Source organism: Marmota marmota, unplaced genomic scaffold, assembly GCF_001458135.2.
Source record: "Marmota marmota marmota unplaced genomic scaffold, marMar, whole genome shotgun sequence".
Taxonomy (NCBI): Eukaryota; Metazoa; Chordata; class Mammalia; order Rodentia; family Sciuridae; genus Marmota; species Marmota marmota.
The window spans coordinates 3,785,070-3,791,069 of NW_026000327.1; positions in this window are offsets into that span (position 1 = coordinate 3,785,070).

A 6,000-nucleotide genomic window follows, 5' to 3' on the forward strand; every position below is an offset into this window, starting at 1 on the left:
AGCAGAGTCCCCCCTGCTGGCCGTCCTGTGTTATGACCGCTGGTTTTACAAGCCTCCTCTGTGGTGTTCAATCTTCAGTCCTCAGGTGCTTGTGTGTCTGGTGCACTGCTCCATGTCTGGGTCCGTGCGTTTGCTTCTGTACATTGCTTCCAAGGAAACCGGGCCTTTGTGTTTGTGTGGGCTCTGTCTCATCCAGCAACGAGGCCCACGGAACAGGGTCGAGGACAGTGTGTCTAGAGAGTCAAGAATCAAGACCTCCAGACACCAAGCAGGAAGCAGGTCTGATTTTATTGCGCAGTTACCATGTGTATACACTCGGGCAGCAGCTAAGCACATTACACGCAGCCACCAATACAATTTCGGAACAACTCTAGGAGACCAAAGCAGGCCCACCAATATTCCCTCTGGCCTACTGATGATTCCAAGGTTGTTCTGTTGAGCAACTGCTGGCACAGGAGTGACTCTGAAGAGCCACAACAATTCAAGTAGCAGGCCATGGAGCAAGTGCAGGGTCTGCAACAGGTGGCCTCAGGCCCAGGGAGGGGCCTACAGGGTGAGCAGCCTGCAGCTCACACTCCTAGCTGGAGGGGAGTGGCCTGCCACTCAGGTGCCCCTCATGTATGCCACATATGCAGTTGTCCATGCACTTGTCCCCACGTCTCCCCCTCAGACTTGCCACTAGGACTTTTGCTAGCATCCCTTATTTTTCTTTGGTGGCCTTCACATGCTTGCATAAGCGTCTCACAACACAAGAAAAAAATTATTACTGTCACACTCAGTAGGGCCAGGGTAATAGCGTTATAAGGGTTAGTAACTTGGCTCTCAGGTTTTTCCAATGTTCAGCCAATCCCTGGAAGAAAGAGGAGGCTGTTGAGACAGACACCTTAGTCCCCTTGATTTGGACCATGGCCTTAGTGACGTCATGCAGTCGTAACACAGTGAGCATCCCAAGCGCCCTTCATGAACTGAGAAAAAGTGGAGAACTCTAAGGTTCCATTGTCAGATACAGCGTATTGGGTGACGCAAATCCTATGTAATTCAGGGTGACTGTGAGCCTTAGCAACATAAACAGAACACTTCGTGGCTCCTGGTGGAGGTCTGGTTCTTGCTGAATGAGGAAAATAGTGGTTCAGTTCAGTTTATTTAAGTCATTTTGAGAGGCGAAGGCTGCTGCCACACAGGGGACACATTGTTTCCAGTGTGCACAGTGTGGATCCTCTGAGTGAGCGCAGCAGTGGCAGTGGCTATGGTGGCGATGGCGGCCACTAGGGCAACAATCCCAGCAATGATGAGGGCAATATCACGACTTGTCTGGTGCAGGATCTCACTCAGAAGATGCTTCCTCTGCATGTCCCATGGACTCCTCCACTCCTTGGACTGGTTCACTGGAAGCCAGGCTGCGGGGGGCATCTGAGGATCAATACACATTTAGCTTTCATAGCCGGTGTAGACAGGTTGTGAGCCAGCAGGATGCATTGACTGCACAAGGGATCTCTGCATGAGTGATATTTACACCATCAGAGGCAGTGATTATGAGCATGGCAAGGGTGGCTTGACACAAGCTTGTGCACAGTGGGTATGGGTATACTTTGGGATGAAGGTATATGTTGGGTTTAGGGCCCATTATCCACTCATGCATCCAGCCAGCTGCCACCTATTTGAAGGGTCTAGTGGCCAGCAATATTGGCCTGATATCCATCATGCCATATTGATTTCCTGCATAATGGTTGGTGACAGATCATCCCAGGGAGCAGTTACTGCATTAGCCCACATGGTTTGAGGCACATGGCTTATATTCCAGGGAGCTGTGCCCACCCGGCACTTAGGTGTTGATCTTCTCCAAAGAAATTTCTCTTACCAAGGAGATAAGGTGTGGCTGCCACACATCCATTCCATGGGGTGCTGTCATTATAAGAGGGGGGCTTTCTAAAGAGTGTTGTTGGGCATGTTGGCAGGAAGAGTTTCTTGCACTTGCCATGGGGAGGTAGTCTATGGCATTTGGTAGCGTTAACTACCAACTGTCAGTGAGAGACAGCCAGCATAGGACTTGTTATATTCATCTACAAAAGTTTCATTAGCAAAAGCAAAAGAGAGAGGACGGTCCTGATTGTAGGTCTCATTATCAATGACGGAGAAACCACTCGGCCGAGCAGGCGTGGTAGTGCTGGTGTTCCCCTGCACAGGTGGTCCTTGTATGGCTACCTCAGGATCAATCAGGAAGGAGTTATTAGAAAAGAGCTTAGATAGGGCTCCTTCCCAATTGACCAGGCTAATTTGGTGGCCAAGGGTCCAAAGCCGAATTTACCTGGCAGGCAGTTTCACTGCAGGCACCCAGATGGGGTGAGGCTTCTGTCAACATGTACAAACCCTGGACCCAGTTTTAGGAGGGACGCTGGACCATCATGCACTTGTGATGGGATCCAGCTGGGAGATTATAGGTAAATGGGAGGGCACAGTGAAGGGGGCCTACTGTTTTGGGGTGGCTCTTTCCATGGAAAATTTTGAAGTTGAAAGAAAATTTGAAGCAAACAAGATTTTGTTCAAGGCATTGTGAGGGGATTTGGTAGAGCCTTCTCCCTCCCCCTGCCCCATTTTTGTAGCCTGGTCATTAATTCCTTGCGTGTTCTGTCTACAATGCATTAAACCTGAGGATCCCAGTGACATGATTTCTGTGCCATGTAGAGCAAAATTCCTTGAAGGCTCTGCTTGCTCAGGCTGGACCAGTGTCAGTTTTGATGGAGAAAGGAGCTGCCATGATCCCAAAGCCCTTCAGTAGATGGGGATGGCCATTCCACAGCCTGAATAGGTATCAGTGACCACATAGTTATATTTTAATTTCCCGAAGGTACATAATGAGTGACATCTGCTTGCCATAAGGCATTAGATTTTAATCTTGGGGATTTACTCCAGCAGGTTGTTAAGCGACAACAGGAAGGAAAGGGGCATATTTTTGTGGTCTTGACTAGCTGCTTGCAAGCCTCCTTGGTCAGTTCAGGAAATAATTTGCAGAGGCTCTGGGCATTCTCGCCAGAACTGTCCTGTCCCTCCACACCCCCAGCAGAGAGGCTTGAGCCCCTTCTGTCCCTGTATCCTGGGTGGCCAAGTCCAGTCATCCACTGGGCTGCATTGTGCTGGCGCCTGCTGCTCTCTGTCCCTTGTTTAGTCCCTCCCTGATCACCTCCTTGGCTGGGGCTTCCCTCGCTTCTTCATGAGACACTTTTCCTTTCAAGCCTTGTTCACTCTGTCCATAAACGGTGGCAAGTCCTCAGTGGATTTTTGCCTTAGGCCCTGTGTATCCACTGTACCTCCCCCAGCTGGTTCCTTCTAGCACATTCTTAAAGCAGAGAGTGCACCAGATTGACATAACCTGGTGGGCCTGTGGCTTGCACCAGGAGAACAGTAGATCCCCTCTCCCCACAAGCACTCAGCTGGGGGGTCAACATTTGTGGTGGGGTGAGGTTCCCCTGCTATTCACATTTGTCATAGAAGAAGGCCTTCCACTTCAAAAATGTTGTGGGCTCAGGAGCCGCTCTGGCTGGTCTCTCCAGTCTGCAGGGCATTAAGTTCAAGAGTGAATGATTTGAGCACTTGTTCTGCAGATGGCCCCCGGGGCTCATCCCCTGTACTGCCTTCTTTCCCTCCTTCAGGGCACCCTATGACTGTGGGTACCAACCGGCAGGGCGCTGTGGCGGCGCTGTGTTGGTGGCAGGCTGAGTTCCTCTCCATCAACTTTCATCTCTTCTCTTCCACAGACCTTCCAAAGGCTCTCTGGCCACTTGGAGTGGGTTTCTGGAGACCATGGCTCGCACCTGTCTGGTGGCCTGGTCATTTCCAAGCCATCAGGGCCCCATGTTGAGCAGTGCTAATTGCATTCTTAACTATACATTGCTACCACTTTTATGGTTAGGAGGAATCATCCTTATGTTTCAGAATCTGCTCTGGCAAAAGGGTCACAAAAGTCAGGCCCTTCATACTCTCTTGGGTTCCTCTCACCCATACTAATTCCGACCTGCATTTCCATGCAGACAACAGCTGGTTTGCTGGGGAATGGGACAGACCCTGTCCACTTCCTCCAGGCAGGGCTGCAGAGACATTGCTTTTTTGGCAAATGAAGCATGTGGGGTCTGCCCACTGGGCCACATTTATAGTTACTCTCTTACCTTGTGCTCCCACCATTCATTTATCTGTCTCCTAACAAAGGGCAGAAAAAGACAACATGCTTCCTTGCGAGCCTATGGGAGGGAAATACCCAGCCATGCTGAACTCAGCTTTGACGCCACCCAGGAAGACACAGTGGTTCACACCAAGAGCCCTGAGAGAGCTGGGAGGTTCCAGCTAAAACGCTGAGAGCACCACTGTGAACTCAGCAAACTACAGAAGCAGGACCCGGGGGCTGCTGCCAGCGTGGCCCTGGTACCAGCCTGCAGGGTCAGGTCTGCACATCCGGGTGTGGGGGACAGGCCCTGTGCTGTTATAAAACCCACAGCGCTGCCCTTAGTCAGGCACCCAGAAGACCAACCCTGCAAGGGTGCTCAGAGCTGCAGGCGGACACCTCATCGGCCCCACGGCTCAGAGGACAGCAGTGGCCCTTATGGAGCTGACCCTAAGGCTGTGTGCTGGTCACTTCGTGGGCCCTCACTCCTTGTCCCCTTTTCTGTTCCCCAGCATCAGCCTTCTCACCGCCGTTTCTGAGGGTGCAGATGAGGGGTTCAGGAGGGGGTGACGGGGTAGGAGAAGAGCATGAGGACCTTGCCCCGGTCCCGGGAGGAGCGGCTCCTGGCTGCATGTACTTGAAGATGATGTTCCCGTAGGACAGGGAGCCCAGGGTGAGGTGGGCCGCAGGTGTTGAAGACTGTGTCTTCCTGAGGACGACTGCATTCTGAGCACAGCACTGATGATGTGGCCACAGGAGACCAGGAGGAAGACCACGGGAAACAGCATGATGCCCACATCCAGGACAAGGACAGTGCCCTCAATAGCCACCATGCTGACACAGGCCACACGGATCAGGATAGGTATCTCACACAGGAAGTGATCCTTCTTCTTGTGCGCACAGCAGTGTAACCATAGGCTCACTGACACATGACCAAGGAATTGACTGCACCACAGCCTGGAAATCATGATCACTGTGGAGGGCAGGGCCTTCCCGATAGCCACTAACCTGTCATAGGCCGTGACAGCCAGCAGCAGTCCCTCCACTCCACCCAGGCCCAGGAACAGGAAGAGCTGGACTGTGCCCCTGCAGAGCTGGTGATCTTGTCGGGGACACGTAGTTTGTGCCGCAGCTGGGGATGGAGCTGGGGGTGAAGCTGAGGTCCTGGAAGGACGAAGGGGGTAAGGAGTACACGGGCGTGTGGAGGTGGGGTCCAGCTGCGACACCAGGATGATGGAGTGTGGCCCAGCAGGGTCAGCAGGTGGGCTACCGGGAGGACCACAAGGAGGACCCTCTTCACATTGGGGAAATTAGAGAATCCCACGAGGATAAAGAGGCCCTGGGTGCTGCCATTGGTCCCATCGATCTCTATGGCACCTGAGGACAGGTGTCCACAGCAGAAACGGCAAGGGCTGCTGGAGTGTGGGCTCCTAGCCAGGCTTCAAGCAGCACCGTGAGGACTTGTTTACTGACTCACATAACCTCTCTCTGTGCTGTGCAGGCTCTGCTGGGATTATTATTAGTATTCCCAAGTTATAGAAAGGAAACAGTGAATGTCCCACGTGGAGGGGCAGACCTGGTCTGCACCCAGGAAATGTGGCTGCCATCTTCACCCTTATCCACCCCCGATTCAGTGTTACTGCAGAACAGGAGGACACACACCTGCTGAGCTCCATCCTTTGCTTCTTCCAGCTACACAAGTTCCTGAGCTCCTGTCAAAACCTCAGAGGCACAAAGAACACCCCAAACAACCACCTGATAGGATTTAGGAAACACCATGTGCAGCTGGTCCTTGAACATCATGGGGTTGAAGTACAAGGGCAGCTCATACAGAAATCTGGTTCAGT